This window comes from Trachurus trachurus, assembly GCF_905171665.1.
Source record: "Trachurus trachurus genome assembly, chromosome: 23".
In the NCBI taxonomy this organism is placed as follows: Eukaryota; Metazoa; Chordata; class Actinopteri; order Carangiformes; family Carangidae; genus Trachurus; species Trachurus trachurus.
In genome coordinates this window covers 11440047-11456651 of record NC_139912.1, presented here as the reverse complement: position 1 = coordinate 11456651, position 16605 = coordinate 11440047, and the positions used below count along the sequence as shown (strand labels likewise).

Below are 16605 nucleotides of genomic sequence, written 5' to 3'. Positions count from 1 at the left end.
TCCTGGTCCAAACTCCAGCCTTGTAGCCGTAACATTGGCCAACAGACAGGGGGTAGTATGTCAATGTGAGGTGCTTACAGGCCGATAAAGGCTGCTGTTCCAATTCCTATAGGCAGGCCTTGATGGACAGCACACAGAGAGAGGGAGGGAGGACGGGAGGGAGAGAGAGAGAATGAGTAGTGCCAAGGGCTCTTACAGCGTTTAAGAGTTTAGGACTGAGCTGGAATTTGGTGACACGACAAGGAGGCAGGACACAGATGAGATAGGATTATCAAACTGCTCAAGGACTAAATGTTTTTTCCTTTGAGACCTTGACAGCGGCAAAAGACACACGCACAAATAGTCATGCACACAAATCTGAACATTCAGAAATGAGCTGACACGCACATTAACACTGATAAACAGGCACTGACGCCCAGGCTTGCCTGCCAGCCACAGTCACACACTGACACAGAGAAGCAGAGGAACTTCAGCCTGCAGTAGAGACACTCTGCCCAGTGGGCAAGCTACTTTCCTCTGCCTCACCGTCACAGGCAGTTTAACGACAACTAATGGACCACACACACATCAGCTGCCAGCATCTAATGTTTTTTTGTTAAGGTTGTTTTCAGCTGCCCATTAAAGAATCATTAGACTTTATACCAACCATGGATAAAGTCTAACTACTGCATTTCCCCCAACAAATGCTATAAAACATCACCTATGGAATGATCATTTTATCATTTCTAAAGTAGAATTTTAATTATGTGCTAATAAACGTAGCTTCTGCTTAATTATTCAACCATTAACACCTGATGTAATTGCGCCATTGAAACAAAATCAAAATTGTGAACCAAAGCCCGGTCTATGGTTATTACTTCATCCACTGCAGCAGCCTGTGAAGCCACACTGCCCCTCATGGATTTTCCAGCATACAGCCTTGTCCCTGCAGCCACGCTCTTTTGAGTGTGCTCTAAACAAGTATGTAAGCCTGTTGGTGGGATCATTAAAAGCACAGCTAAGAAAGTCTAATTGTTGTGCTTATGAGAGATTTGACTAACAACAATAATCCAGCGCTGTACATTTAGTACAAGTAACATTAAACAGGGACTGGAGAGGCAACAGTGAATTGATGCATTGAGTCAGAAGTGCAGGTGGAGAGAGGGAGGGAGAAGCTGAGGGCCAGAGGGGCTCAGAGTAGTCACTGTGACTGCTGCTGTAGGGATCTGCATTTTGCATAGGCTGGAGCAGCTGCTTTCTGTGTATGAGGTGCAAGAGAGGGTGGGAGCGAGGGAAAGTGAGAAAGGGAGGGAGTGATGGAGCAGCAGAGAGACGAGGGAGACAAAGTGCATGAGCCACATTTGGAGTCAAAGACCTACATCAGACTACATGGCCGATTCTAAAGCAGAGCGACAGAGCGAGTCTGTACTGTTATGCTCCTTGCTTTAATGTATACAAATAAGCTCAAGCTCAAACATGCCCTCCCATTCAAATTTAGATGACTCTGATGCCGGGAAATTACCCACAGCTACGCTGAGCCATAGGGGATGTTTAACCTTATGCTCAACTTGAATGATGGGGGGAAAACATGCAATGATAAAAAAAAGAACTGTCAAATACTGTTCGTAGAACCAAATGTGTCAGACACTGTTTGGCTTCTTAAACTTTAGCCTACATGCTGTAGAAAAATTGCTCATCATTGCGTCTCTTGGCTTACTCTGTGGGGCATGACTCTATAGGTGCCACTATCAACATCCAACTATACTCTTACTCATCTCATTAAATGTAGGCTAAGTCACTTTGTCAAAAAAGTTTTTAAAAAATTAATTAAAAAAAATCTAGGTTTGTGTCAGTACTTTACTCAGTTATCCTGAAAACATTCACAGATTGCCACAGTTGGATGTGTAACTTACTCAACAGAGACTGTTTTGAATGATATTATACAATAAAAAAAAATCTATTCAGGTGCTGCTTTAGTACAATATTAACACTGAGATAATCTTTTCCTATAATCTGTAAAAGGAACTTGGCTACTTAAACCTTCAATCACCCATCATGTAACCCAAAGGGGATATTATAGTAATACCATAGGTAATGAATTCTATGGGTTTAGATTAAACTCCCTAGCCTGCTGCATACCACAGAGACTAAGCCTCAGTACAGATATTGAAATGTTTTCTGTTAACATGAGTATTCCTAAAGTCAAGCCCCTTTCTCCGGGCGCTCTGCCTGAGCCACGCCGGTCAAGTTCAAAAGCCCTGAGAAGAGACTGACACAGCCCGGTGAGCCTGGAAGCCACACGAGGAGAAATGTGATTCTGTACCACAACGTGGGTTTTCCACGAATTACGAGACAGCAGATAGTGTTGAAATAATAGATAACTGTGTGGCTAAAAAATACTGTCACTGGCAACAAGGAGAGGTTCAAAGTCAGAAATGCAAAAGGTAGCCTATAAATCTTTGGGATTCCGCAACTCTGAAGCCTTGATATTGCAAAGTAACCGCTTAGTAAAGTCCTGCACAGTCCCATGCTCGGTGTCATTTCAGACTACATAAAAAAAATTCCCTCCAACGTGCATCCCTAAAGATAGTCGGAATGCTCCAAAACGGCGTGGATTTAACAACTTTCTGATCTAGACGCGCCGCGTTAATCGCCGTAACTCAATGTTTTCCCACTAACCTTATTCATCTTAACACATCGCGGGAACTGCAGTTGCTACGCACCCCGGCAAAGCCATGTGTAGCAAGAATATCAAATAGTTTTGACCATTTCCACGTTTCAGAGCTGAGCCAGGATTTGAAATCCCAGCTGCAGTTCATGTGTACACGCCACTAAATGCTAGACCTGGGCACTGGGTTTATCCCCGAAGACGCTGCAATCAATCCGACGCGGAACCCTCAACAAATCTTTTCTGTTCTTAACCTTTTGAGTTAACACTGCAAGAAGAATAAGCACATTGTGGGCATGCATCCATTTCGGTGCACGGAGAGTATGAATTATGTGAGGCGCCTAACAGAGAGAATCCAGTCAATATATGGTCCCAAGTTGAGAGAAATAGCAGGTCATTAAATTTTTCTGCAATTCTCCTCGGGGCTAGTTATACGATCCAGATGGACAGGTCCGGAATGAAACCCGCCCCACTGCCAGAGTGCGCAGAGCGGGCATGGCGCAGCCGGAACAGGTGCAGCATGCCGCCTCGAATCACCTGGCTGGTGCAGTGGCAGCCTCACACCCAAAACCCAGGCTATAATGGCACCAAACACACTAAAACAGCATTGACAGTGGGAACTAACGCCGTGGCAACCCTCTTTCCTTACCTGTAATCTATGCAGATATCACTTCACAGCCGCATCGACACTGCGGATAAGAGGCACGTCCAGAGCAATCCCCAACTCCTTTTACTCCCCCCAAAAATGAGAAACGCTTAAAATTATATCCTGATCAAACGACTTGTCCACTTTAAATCCCCGGTAGGTTTGTAGTTAGAAGGCGATTCCTGCACGGGCAAAAGAAATAGCAGCAGACTTCCAGCAGCATTCCCCGATCAGCAGGACTCTACTACGCCGCTCTGAGTGATCTGAGACCCGGGGGCTGCACCTCCCATCCCTCGGTGAGGACGCACTTGGTATGCCGTTGGAAAAGCCGCTGCGCCGTACGGGATACCGCAGGAGGCTGTGCTTGTGTGCGTGTCTGTGCGTGTAAGTGTGTGTGTGCGTGTAGAGAGAGAGCGTGTGTGTATAGATGTGACTCAGTGCGGTGCTCCTGCTCAACTGAGGTGCTGAGGGTGCTGCAGCGGAGTGCGAAAGAGAGAGGGAGGGACGGAGAGAGGGAGCAGGAGAGAGAGAGGGGGAGAGGGAGAAGTGCGCTGCCTCGGAGTTTGCAGCTTCGCAGCGGATCTTGAGGCTCGGGAGAGACTGAGTGGATGGCGCTTTGCCCGTTGCAAAGGACGACTGTTTTCACCAAGGATCCTGACTCACCCGCAGTAACATCTCGGATTTGGAAGGGGCTGCGCTTGAGTTACATGTTTCAGTCCCTGGCAACTGCCCTAAAAGAGGCTTAGTGCGCATTAATGAGCACTAAAACAATGTGCATCTCATCAAGCCATTAATTACTGGTCTATAATCACGTTTATGGTCTAATTTCTTTTAAGGACAGTGACAAGGTGCCAATTAAGGGGAAGTAATTTTGCTGGTGTCCCATGCATGTAGGGTCATGTTGATTTTATTTATTTATTTATTTTTCAATCTGAGCATTTTTACTCAATCGCATAAATAAGCATTTAAAAAGTTCATTTTCAACTTAAACTTTAACATGGCCCCAAGATTGGTATTTTTAACGCAGTTTTGTAAAAATACAGGTTTATGCATTGAGGTATGGGTCCCGCAGCCAAACCAGGGGTTTATGTAATGCATTCATCCCGTCGAGAATGGGATTTGGCAATGCCAAAGGGGAATTTACACAAATACGATAGGCTACAATACCGGGGTGAAATGATCAGATCATCGGATTTGAATATCTAATCGCAGGATCATTTAAAGATAGAGATTAAGCAACAGAGCAACATAATTACGACACTTGCATAGTTGTAGGGGATTAGAATCTGCATTTTTGTTCTTTGATGATCTTTCAGCATGCTTCAGGAGTGTATCCCCCCCGTAAATGTTAAGCAATTAATATTCTAAAAGCCTAATTATGTAATCATGTCTTTAACGAAATAAGCACTATGGGGGTGGGGGGGAATAATGCATTTTCCACAAAACAGCATATTAAGCCTACTCCTTATCTTCACATAAAGACAATTCAAAACAAATCCATCAACATCAACTAAATACTGCAAACAATACTGAGTCATGTTGAGGTTTCTTTTTATGTCAGTAACTTCAAAAACAGCCCCATTGGTCTGCAATAGGTTATTATTTATCAAAAAGACAATGAAAGTGTGCAGAGTCTGAGGACTTGACAAGGAGCACAACTTAGTGGAAAAAAACTAATAATAAAAAAAGGAAGATATAATGAATAAAGTGGGAGCATTCCCACCCCGACTGTTTGGACACAATTCACAGGTAGTAAGCGCTTAAGGCAGTGGGAGGGTGTGTGAGTGGGGGGTGTCTGTTGGGGAGGTGTAGCCTACGTGCCTGCTGCAATATCCCGTCCTCCCTTAGTGCTTCTCTCCTTCCCTCTCTTCCCCCGTCTCTCCCTCCCTCCTGTCATTTCCAGACCGGTGCCTCAGCTTTGAAACACTGCATCAGAGCCCCACCTACAGGCCAAAGAAACTCCACAGCCACTGACACTGACTAATACAAAACCAAGGCACAAGTGCATCACTGGCCCTGTGGTGCTGCTGTGACCACCTAATGACATTAACCTTTTTTTTAGAGGCGTTTTACCAAAGTGTTTACAATGACAACTGAGAAAACCATAGAAAAGTCCAGTCCTTCCGGTGCAACATACTGTAGGCTACTCCCTCAGAAAGTAGCCAGAGTAGTCCACATAATAACCTATGTATCCTAAAACAAAGATTTGTATCCTGTTTGGTCTATTAATTGCGTTTGGAAGGTGATTAAACACATTTGCTACTACTTTACAAGCCCACATGACAGCAAAACAACAGTTAACACAATGCTCATCAAGCTAATTTAGCTGGCATGAACCCAAACTTTGCACTGAGGTAGCTAGCCTACTGTTTCTGCACAGAGGGGAAAAAAAGAAAACCACCGATATTTAGATTAAAAAAACGTACGTACCTTGGGTGTCTTCCACAGCCGACGGCCCAAAAAGTAAACTTCGACGCCCAAATGCATGTTTAACACCAATTTAAACATATTAATATGCAAAAGTTGATTTAAAAAACAAAAACAGAGTTTACCTAGAGGAAATGGCGTCATACCGCTAGCCTAATTAACGCCATCTTGGACTCACGTGACTGTAATCACGTGCACCTGTGTTTTCTTTTCGCTCCAAAATAGAATAGGCTATTGTTAAAAACCTTTTTACAGTCTATGTTAAAAACGTGTATTTGTGTAAAATTTTAATGCAAGTAGCCTATGGTCCTGTCTAAAATAAATAGCCTACACTGTGTGAATTAGCTCATTACATATTCTGTATCTTCTTGTGCCAATGCTTCTCTGAAGATGTGATGGCTATTCAGGGCTTCAGTGTTAGGCTACATCAAATGAGATTTGAAGCCTACAGTGTTTCTGTATAGCTACATATTCCCCTGAAATTGAGCTAACCGTCCTTGTTTGGTATCTTTGGAAGGAATAAAAAAAAGAAATAAGGAAAAAAAAAAAAAAAGGCTCTGTGGGTTTGAAATGTTTGAGACCAGATATGTTTGTAAACATGGATCCACTGGTGGGACCAGAGGGGTATGTGGTTTTAAGGCATACTGCTCCTTGACAGGGTAATAACTTTGTAGCTGTTTAGGAATCAATACCAAGAATGGACCAAGATAGCTTTTTGTAAACAAATAAACACATGAAACCAAAGATAGGGGTTTTTAGGTCCTGCAGCTCAATGTCACCTTTGAGAGAGACTGACCCCAAGTAAATCAATCCACACTATAAGTCAACAATAACAGTGTGTTCGGGGGGTGGTCGCTATTTGTCCAAGCCTCTTTGACAGCCCATTGTTGTCAGTACGTCTCAGACCTGTGTTCATTTATTATACTTTGGTCCACATGACAGACTCTGAGGGTATCTCTTGGAGTCATTTGAAGGATGCAACTGCCTAGATATCAGCAAACCTATTGGCTTCATTTAATTATTCAATACAAGCGTGAGGCTAAATCAACAGTCTGTGAATCTCAATATCAGATAGCTTTCAAAGCACAGCAAATCAATAGCGCTGCAATCTACAGTGACAATAGTAATTCCGTGAAGGGTCACGATCGCATGACCTTATGAAATTAATGTTAAGGTCACTGGTCCATGTGTAGATCAAACATGCTTGCACCAAATGATAATGGGTCTGTATAATTATGCTTTATCATCGGAGTAACATCCTATCTGTGTGCTGCATGAGCATATATTAATTCAATCCAAGGACACACAGGTTTGCCTTGAAAACTTAAACACACATTTTTTTTATTGAAGATAAGTAGAACATTTACATGCGTGTCAGGCTTTACAATAAATAAAATATTCAATTTCTCGACTGGTCTCGCTATGATCTTCAAACCAGCTTGGCAAAACAGTTGTAATATTTCTTCCAGTGACCCCATATGGCATTGTGTTGACAGCTGACAGGCAATGAGAAATACCGAAAGCTCATATTGAATAATTTCTTGGAGATTAATATATGAACAACCACTGTTTTCAGTTTGCTTTCTTACTTTTTGCTTTTGCTTTCACCCAGATCCCATTTAATGACACTTACATTAAAGGTTAATATAGGCAACAGTCTCAAATCAAATTGTTCATCAAATATTGATTCTAATTTTCTGCCCTCTTGATTCATGTTATTATAAGGTTAACAGTAAACAGTCTTGTTCTTACTTTTTATACTATAAAATTATGACAAAAATATGCATGTTTAACACAGTGGACTAGGACCGACTTACAGTAAGTGATCAGAGTGTGTATCACATGGGCATAAAAGCTCTAAGTCTCCAGTTTGACTCCTGGCCAGCCAGACCATTTACTGCGTGTCATCTTCTACTACTCACTCTCCACACATTTCCAGTCTGCTGCTGTCAAATAAAACCATAAAATGCCATTAATAAAGAAATATCAAATTAGAAGTAAAGTGACAAGTCATAACAGGAGTTCTCGGGTTATAGTTATTCAGGTGTGAAAACATAAATTTGATTGTTGGTATATTAAAAGTTCAGCAAACCTGTGCTGCTGTGTGAAAGCCGGCGTTCGCAAGCGCAGCGGAGGAGAGGATGATGCTAGCTCAGTGCTGCTTGGGTCTTTATTAAAATGCACTGACCAATTTGACTTTGCCATTTGTCTTGCAAATGAGATGATGACTTATGGAGGTATCATGAATAGCTTTGATGAAGCCTCCTTTTTAATGCAGTCAAGTGGGTTGAAGGGAGGTGCGCATGTGTTATCTGTGTGTCTGTGTGGGTCTTGTTGCCAGCTGGCATGGGGTTATTTCAGTAGCTCTCCTGATCTTGCCGAAAACTGTGTGTGTGTGTGCATGAGTGTGACTACACATAAGCTTGCATTGCATCCTTCTGTCCCATTGAATTAACCCAGTGAACCCCTTTAAACACAGCTGTACATGGTTTATCGTAAGCCTGTGGGGATGCAGGGATCACCCCACAGTGGTACACTGCTCCCGGGGGTCTTCCCCTTTCGCCCCTGTAGATCCCAATACACACACCCTGCATATATACTGTATCATCATTCACATAATAGACATTCATCACACATCTGTTACAGTATATCCCTCAATGGTACAGGCTGCTAAATCACGCGTAAAAAGTGTGTATATATCCGCTTTATGGTCAATTTACAAGTCATTTCTATCTCAGGGATGATGATATTTATGAGCTGCCAATGGTGATGCCAGATTTAGTATGTCCATCTTCATAAAAGTGTCTGCCCATCTTCAAGCCTTATTCCTTCCTGGTTTAAATCACGCTGAAACACTGGACATGTCAGCCTCATCCATGATATCTCATTTTTGTAGAAAACCTATTAGCATGTCGCTGAGTTAATGAAGTTTTATGAGTTGTATGGGTGCAATGAATGGCACTCTGATATCCCATTGATTTGGATTGTAAATAGGTTTTCAGTTTTCTGTCTGTATCGTGAGCCATTGGATAGTAAATTATATTGAAGCTGACATTTCTGTATATCTGGTGTCTATGTGTGTGCGTGTGCATGTGTGGCATGTGTGGGTGGATGGGGCGGGTGTGTTGCACTTGCACATGTCACTCAGTCTTATAATTAGTTAGTTTGCATATTGATGACTTACTACTTTTTCTATAAATGTATGCGCTTGTGTGCTTCAGGTTTATTCCATCATGTCATGTGTGTGTTTACTCATCCATGCATCATCTCCATCAGCCTCCCCATCAGGCTAGCAGCTGCCTGTCTGTCTGTCCATATCTGTGTGTGTGTGTGTGTGTGTGTGTGTGTGTGTGTGTGTGTGTGTGTGTGTGTGTGTGTGTGTGTGTGTGTGTGTGTGTACACTCAGGGCCAGGTGAGTAAATGTTTTGCCAGCTATTTCTCCAGAGAGCCAAGCCCATGTCCACAGAGATCGGGACCAAGCCACCCCCACCGTGCTTCTTTCTGTCCCCCCAGAATTAAACTCTTCCGTTGGGATGGACACTGCAGATGGTCGGGGGGTTGGAGACCAGGGACACAAAATTAAAAATGCAAAGGGCAATAATAATCAAAAAAAAAAGTTGGATGGGTGTTGTAGCATGAGTTTATCATCCAGTCTTGCAAAAAACATTTTGTATCACATTATAATCATTATCTTTTAGCTTTTATCAAATGTGCCTCACCATGCACAGTCTTTCCTGGCAATAATGATATTGGCCCTCTGCTGTGGTAATAGATTTGTCATCATGTTCTATAGATGTTTTTCTTCCTATTTCCAAACTCACTAGAACTACAGGCTATGGTCAGGCACAGGTGCTCATTGACGACCCATCGGTTCCTGACAGCCTATTGGCTCAGTATGTCATGGCCTCAAGTCCTTTCTCCTGCCAACAAAATGATAACAGTGTCTTCATCTCTTTCACAAGGCAAGGTGGACTGATAAGGACCGAGCCAGACCAGTGCAGCGTGAGAGTGTGTATATTTCACTCATCTATCCTCTCTCTCTTTGTTGCACACAAGCAAACGCACATACACAAATGCACTGACGATGGTTCTGGGAATCCATCGCTGTGTGGTCTGTGAATATAATCTATCGACAGCATCTCTCAACCAACTTGACCAAGAGCTTTCAGCACAATATCAACTGGCACCGATCCACAATCACTATCCGTCCTTCCACCTCCCTCTGTGGTATGCATGCATTGGCCAATTTCTGTGTTTGTGTTCATATCCTCTGTCTGTAATAGCCATGGTTTCTAGGTTCATGTCTTCAGATATTCTTGTCTTCTGATGTTTATCCGTCCTGATATTCTTGGCTAAAATGTTTTCCTGTCTGTATTGAATTTATGAGTCCAGTGACCCGCAGTAAAACCATCTTTAAAGGCGGATACGACCTACTGTGCAAACTACAATCTCTATCCACAAACACATGTCACTTAAAATCATTCTGACGTGTGTCTGAATACATCATGTTAAATATTCAGAGACAGGAAAGTTTCCAAAGGAAACAACAGCACAAACAAATCACAGACCCAGAAAGAGGCAAGTTTTCTGCCTCAAACACATGGATGGAGTCACTGAATGATTAACCCTCCTACACTTCCTCCTCCACTGGGCCTCCACGCCACCTTCTCCACTGAAGTGTGTATGCGAAGCAAACCTGCTCTGAATATATTTGAAAATATGTGCATTTTACCGTATGCATGCCATTTAATCTTGATTCACCCCATACATAATGATATATAATGAGCACCAGTAATAAGATGAGGAGGGAGCAATAGGAAAAGAAAACATTAAATTACCCACAAATGTTATTTTCACTGTTAATTGATTGAACACGGAGGGAACACATTTACATTTTAAATTGATCATTGTCTCCCAAGTCTGACGGAAGAGATGTAAATGGTGTAATTATGCATGCATGAATTCGTGTCATAAACACGTAGTGTCATTGCATTCTGAATGTGCTGTGTGTGTGTGTAAGTGTGTGTGTTGCAGTAAATACTGAGTGACAGAGTATATCATATTCATTCTGCATGGAAGTTTTGATAGAGTGACTGTTGCACTTTGTTAACGAACAATAAATGGGAATGATCTGGCGCGTAGACGAAACACTACGGCGTTACTGTATTTGACAACATTTTGCACCAAAGCACATGAATATATGAATGGAGACAAAACATCATAAAGCCATAATCTGTCAGCACTGAATTACAAGAACACAAATATACTATGCAGACAAATTACATCTTTGATTTACAAAAGCTGGGCGATGAGCACATGGGAAAAAGAGCCAGAAAAGACACATCCAACGGTGTTTGTCAAACAACATGCACGAGAGTATCTTCACTTTAAAATTCCTGTGGATGCTCAAGATGCAGCTCTTGTTGTTTACGCGTGCAGTCACAGTCACTGAGGAAATCCCTTTTAATGCGTTCGTCCTGGATCTACCCTGACTTTTATAATCCTTCATTGAATCTTTTATACTGTAGTTGTAGTAATACTGTATAATCCCACTCTGTATTTATTATCATGTTTCTATGATAAAAAAAAGAACAAATAAATGCAAGAAAAGGCACACAAAGCACACATGATTTATATGGAACTGTGTATATGTACAAGCCTCTGTGTCTATATTAAGGTCAGAGGAAAGGAGGAAACCATTCTGATTATTGCGCAATTACTTTGCAGCAGGAACAAACTGTTTAAACAGCATTTTAAGCCTTTGGTGAGTAGTGTAGAAACAAATGAGTAGCTTGTGATGCAGACAGCTCAAAAGAAACCATAATTAGATTTTTTTTTTTTTTTTAAAGGAACTTCGCTGGCAGGTTGAAAAGAAAAAGTGCAGCAGCAAAAAGGTGAAATGAGGTGTTTTCATTGTAGGAATGATGTTAACTACCAGAGAATATCTACCAGAACCGCACAGCAGTAGAGTCACGGGCATTTCATGATACTGCAGGCATTTATTTAGTACACCTACACAGACAAGAGACATGCATACAATCACATGTTCACACTCACACAAACACATCAAATCCTTGTTCCAAATGGAAATGCAATGAATGTACAATGGAGAGCAGTCACAGATAAAAGCTGCAATGCATGGCTGTCTTCGAGGGTAAATGCATGTAAACGCTTGTTGTACCTCCTTTCAGTTTCTGACACGGCTTTGAGCCTCGTATCACAACTCTGGATTGGTGCTTCAACTTAAAATGACACTTGTTGAGAACAGCTGTGTGATGGAATAACTTCCAGCGAGATGAATAATAAATGAATTATAGCTTTGGTGGATGCCACAATTTGTAACCCAAATAGTGTTGCAGCATCAACAAAATTGAAAACATGCGATTTGCTGTCACTCGGAAAAAGATTGGCACATATTTTAATTTGGTGAGTAACATGACTCAGGAACTGTAGTTAAATTATTAATGGGTTGTGATGCTTTTAATGGGCTGTTGAGATAAGAAATGTTTGTAGAAAATTAGCAGTAATTTCAGCTTCAGGATTTGCTGAGAAAGCTATATGCTTGACTATATTTGAGTTTCATATTGAAGCTATTTGGCTGCTGCACGGAAAACACTGATCTATAATATGAGCTGATTTGAGATCAATTTTGATATAGAGCCATAGAGACTGACACATCCACCACAGCCCTCACAGGCCCACAATAGAGGAGCTGAGATTAGATAGGGTTTACAGTACAGCCATGCTGCAGAGAAAATATTCATAACTCCTGAGTATTGTTGCTCTTTCAATAGTTCAACACTCCACAGTGCACACACCACTCCTGACATCTTGCCGGGAGAAAAAAAGTGCACATTTCTTCGTGCGCACACAAACACAAAAGAAGAAGTGAATGAGGGAGAAGACTTCGGCGAGCTGACAAGCAGAAGATTAATCCATCCTTCCCAACCAGTCACTCCCACTCCCTCCCTCCTCCCCCGGTTTCTTCCTTCCAGCCTCATTGTTTTCAATAAAGTGTCAAGACTGGCCATTTTATAATCACATTTGTGACTTGGGATCTGGGATTCAGATGCAATCAATGTCTATTAGAATCAGAGAGTTATTGATTGAAAGAGGAGAGATGGTGTGTGAGCAATCTCTCCCATTTTCTTCCCCTCTCTCTCTTTCTTCCTTACGCACATTTGTACACAGATTTACATACTTCCAAAGCTGGAATCCAGCTGTCTGCACAGGGCTGGTGCTTCACTGGCAGCAACTTGACAATATCTTCCCCTAAGAGCATAAAAGGGAGGGAGCAAATATCAAAAGGGGAATTAAAATCAGAGTAAACACAGATTTTAAAAAGGCGTAACGTACCCATGAGGTCACACACAAGTTATCTCTACATCTCAAATAGCTGTTACACATTTAAGGATATTTGTCATTCATTTTATATAAAGTAGGATTTTGTTGGATGTTTTTGGAGGTCTTTGGAGGCATTTTGTCATGTTGGGTCCTCATCAATTTACCCTAAACTGCAAGGAATGATTTTTTGAACAATGAGCCAGCCTGTTCCTCTCACACAAACTGCTGTTTCCATTTACTCTGACTAAGTTCAAGGAAATGTTGATGTTATGTGTTTGACAGGCGGAGCAAACCTGTGTGTTTGTACTACAAGATGAAACACAGACTGTGAAGAAAAACTATAAACTATTGATGAGGATCAGGGAATTCCTGCTTTTTGTGCTCTTCCATGGATCTCTTATAGTACATAGCACTAGGCCTGTACAGTTCTTTGTGTGTGTATTTATAGTGTGTATGTGTGTGTGTGTTTGCATACAGCAGTCCCTGTCACCCAGGGTCTGTGCAGTGTTTCCACAAGGTGACATTTAGGAGACAGTTTCACACACTGAGGGTATGGCTCCTTTAACTGCTGTTTATCACCTGCTTCTGAAACGTCACCTAGCCTTACTATAGCTATATATCAGGAAGGGCGCGTGTGTATATGTGTGTGTGTGTGTGTGTGTGTGTGTGTGTGTGTGTAGTTTGAGACAAGGGTAAGATTCTTTATACCATGCCCTATAACTCTTTTGTTTTGTACTGTATATTTTCCCTCACATTATTAATGCTCTCATCACAGCTATGTACACATATTAGTCCCAGATGCTTTCAAATTAACTTCATTCCTGTAAATGTGCAGTAGTGTATGCAGTAGTTTTGAATTTTATTTCAATGTCTGATTGTTTTGTTGCTGTTTTCTTTGTTGTTTTTTTTGGTTGGGGAGGTTACAGGTGATGTCACTTCCTCTAGTTTTCACCATTCAGCTCACAGAGGGGTGAGGTGTTTGAATCGTTTGACCTCTCCTTAAGAAAGTACTGTATGTGCCTGGGCAGATGTGGTCAGTAGTTAGCAATGTTCCCTCATAATGGAAAAAAGTCTCTGGTTCAATACCCTCCATTGTCTGCCGTCATGTGGACTGATTAAAATGCTCCTGAGGTTAACCGTAGTTAATTGGAAGAGTTTAAGGCTTCAGCTTTTCGCTAAAGAGAGCAGCATTAATGTCAGCAAAGCTTTTTTGATTTGAGAGAGAGAAAAATAGACTTTATCAATAAAAGGAAATTAATAGTTTGTCTGCGAAGCAACTCAACACAGATCCGGAGGAATAATTTATTGCAAGCTATTTTCCTTCTCTCTTGTTTTCCTTTGGGCAGGTCAAAGGTCAGATTACACTCAAAGGCAGTGCAGCTGAGTTGATAAGATTCAGTACATTTGCTCAGGGCCACTTCGATCACATTTGAGTGTAGAAGAGCCAATTTCCCATTAACCTTATTTATATAATTATTTTTGATCAGATGAAGATCCTATTCAGAAGATACTAGTTTTATTAAAGGTGTCACATTCACTGCATGCAACATAAATACAGAACAAGTGTTAAAAATCAAGATTTTTCTCTTTAAGGGTTAAGACTTGGTTTTAGTTTTAAGATTAATTCAGGTTAGGATTAGGATAAAGGTTGAGGATTATGAGGTAGTTGGGTTAGGGTTAAAATATGAGGCAAGGGAATGTGCTATGTCACTGCACAGAATTACAGAGGTAGGACAATATGTGTGTATTTGCACTTGTGTGTGTGTGTGTGTGTGTGCGTGTGCACGTGCATGCGTGTGTGTGTGTGTGTGTGTGTGTGTGTGTGTGTGTGTGTGTGTGTGTGTGTGTGTGTGTGTGAAACAGCCTGAAGTCCCAGGACAACTCATTAAGTGTGTAGTCCTTCTGTAAAAGAATAAGGAGAGCAGGACACTGTGCTGCAGTCTGCACTCAGCACGCCAGTCAAACCAGTGTGTGTGTGTGTGTGTGTGTGTGTGTGTGTGTGTGTGTGTGTGTGTGTGTGTGTGTGTGTGTGTGTGTGTGTGTGTGTGTGTGTGTGTGTCCAAATCACACTTTCTCCCTCACATCCTCCCTCACACACACACCTAAAACACACACAAAACTTACACAGGGTGACATGGATTTATGGTGCCCATGGCTCAAGGAGACAAGCCTCAGGAAAAGGCACAAATTCAGCCAAAGAATAGGAACACCCATTGTTCAGAGAAATAAAAACACACACACGCACACACAGATAAGAACACACACTCATCCTTAACAGGAAATGGCTTATAGACTGTGCTGTGTTTAAAGCAGTATATGTGTGAGAGGCTGATGACTTCCAGCTGCGACAGTGTGTGTGGGTGGTATTGTTTTTTCACCTTGTGTCGTTGTGGCACAATGTGGTCCTGTAGACACCTGCTGTAGCGGGAGCTACCACAGAGGCAGTTTGGCAGGCGTTTATACGTCTGTGGACAGATTTGATCACTGCAATAGCATCATAACCACACAAACTACAGTCGCACAACTTGACAGGTGGGGAGTTGATCAAAATGGAGGCCGGGTTTGAAGATGGTGTCGGGCTGTCAACATGTTGGCTGGTGTGATCCCATCTCAACATGGTCTCTGGTTTAGCCGCCGCATGCTACTGCACACTGTCTTCTTAATGGAATAATTAACTCTGGGACTTGTGTTGACATATGCAGACATGTTAAAAGAAACACACACATGCTGATAATGGACAGGGAAGTCGACATTCGCTATGATTATTGATAAGAATCCCTTGGACTTTTTTGTTATTTGAATGGAAATGAACCATAAGATTATGTTTGGTTACTGTCTTGGGGTGAAATGTGTGTTTTTCCATGAAATGGAATTTATGGAAGTGATTTGTGAGACAACTGGGGACAGTGAGATTTTAATGAGTGCTTGTTTGATTTGGGAATTGGAAACTGCAAGGTATTTTCTCAATGCTGATTCGTTCAGTTATAAGGTAAATACAGTTTATGTACATACGTATGTGTAGCCTATGTGTTTCCTTCGCTTCTATTCCCCCCCCCTCCACTTTCTATTATTTTGTCCTACCTCCAGCCTTGTGTTGTTTTCTTTTGTCTTACCTTCATTCTTAATTCAATACTTCTAAACACAAAGGAGAAAATGAGATCCTAACAACACAAGAGACGGTGAAAGAGAGAGGGTAAATGAAGGAGAAATGACGTGAATCTTTTTTTCGTGGCTGTCTTTCTCCACCAATCTTCCTCTCAGTCGATGAACGAGAGAGTGGGGGGAAGAAAAAAACACAAACAAAAGGGAAATAGGCTGTGTTCCTCCATCTTTCCTCAGCCTCCTGACAACTCCACAGCGATCAATAATCAATCCTTAATCTCTCTCCCTCTTTTGCACAGTCCTCTCTTTCCTTTCAAGCCACTCCATGTCACCAGCTAAGATAGTGAAACTGCTGCGAGGACACGCACAAGATCATGCAGATGCACACAAATGAAGTTTTATGCACAGAACCACTACACAACTGATCTCACTCTGTAAA

The 16605-nt window shown here is 41.8% G+C and overlaps 1 protein-coding gene across 2 annotated transcripts in view; it reads right to left on the bottom strand.

Moving 5' to 3' along the window:
- plxna4 (plexin A4) overlaps positions 1 to 3730 on the bottom strand; it is a 233008-nt gene extending 229278 nt beyond the window's left edge. For both annotated transcript variants that reach the window (XM_083999274.1, XM_083999275.1), the window contains exon 1: positions 3297 to 3730. The gene's annotated coding sequence lies outside the window, so the exon portion shown is untranslated. The remainder of the gene's footprint in view (positions 1 to 3296) is intronic.
- Between the last annotated feature and the right edge of the window lie 12875 nt (positions 3731 to 16605).